General features: G+C 37.4%; 1 long non-coding RNA gene across 2 annotated transcripts in view; it reads right to left on the bottom strand.

Moving 5' to 3' along the window:
* LOC119592653 overlaps window positions 1–556 on the bottom strand; it is a 4,168-nt gene extending 3,612 nt beyond the window's left edge. The window contains exon 1 of one of the 2 annotated variants that reach the window (XR_005230447.1): window positions 471–556. This is a non-coding gene — a long non-coding RNA (uncharacterized LOC119592653). Of the gene's footprint in view, window positions 1–439 lie in introns of both variants that reach the window. The other variant, XR_005230448.1, reaches the window with a different exon arrangement.
* Window positions 557–583: the final 27 nt, after the last annotated feature.

The following is a 583-nucleotide window of genomic DNA, read 5'->3' as shown; positions in this document are numbered from 1 at the left end:
GGAAGCAACGGTGAAATATATTTGCACAATAGCAAAATATAAAGAATAACAGTATATAAGAATAGTTGCTTATCTTCATTTTTATATTTATATCACACTGACACTAGTTGCCTTGGACATTACTTCTACGGAACCGTGGCGCTTCCGTTAATACACGATATACTAAAATATGTAAGTAAACGAGGTAAACACAGCCTGCGATGGGATTGCCTTGTTTTCTTATTCATCAGTGATATTATGTTATAGCATTAATTAACACACACAAAAGAACACAATAGTATATTTTCTATGTGAAATGCCTGGAAATGTTAAAGATGCACTTTAGATTAGTCTTGCGCTCTGCGTTCACAGGGAGTAAATACAATTTTTATCTTTCCTAGAGCCACAGCGACGCATTTCTTGACTGCACTGGATTTAGAGGTGTTTAATAGCCTGTCACCTTGCGCGGAACAAAGAGTTAGTCACTTCACTTTAACTGCAGCAAGCTGTAATGCGTCCAGGTGTGCGATGCAGAATGGTTTGATATCCCAAACGTCTGTGGGAAGCAATATGCTATATTGCTCGAACTTAAATTATCGTACAG

The sequence above is a fragment of the Penaeus monodon genome, chromosome 30, assembly GCF_015228065.2.
Source record: "Penaeus monodon isolate SGIC_2016 chromosome 30, NSTDA_Pmon_1, whole genome shotgun sequence".
NCBI lineage: Eukaryota > Metazoa > Arthropoda > Malacostraca > Decapoda > Penaeidae > Penaeus > Penaeus monodon.
This window is presented reverse-complemented; position numbering and strand designations above follow the sequence as displayed.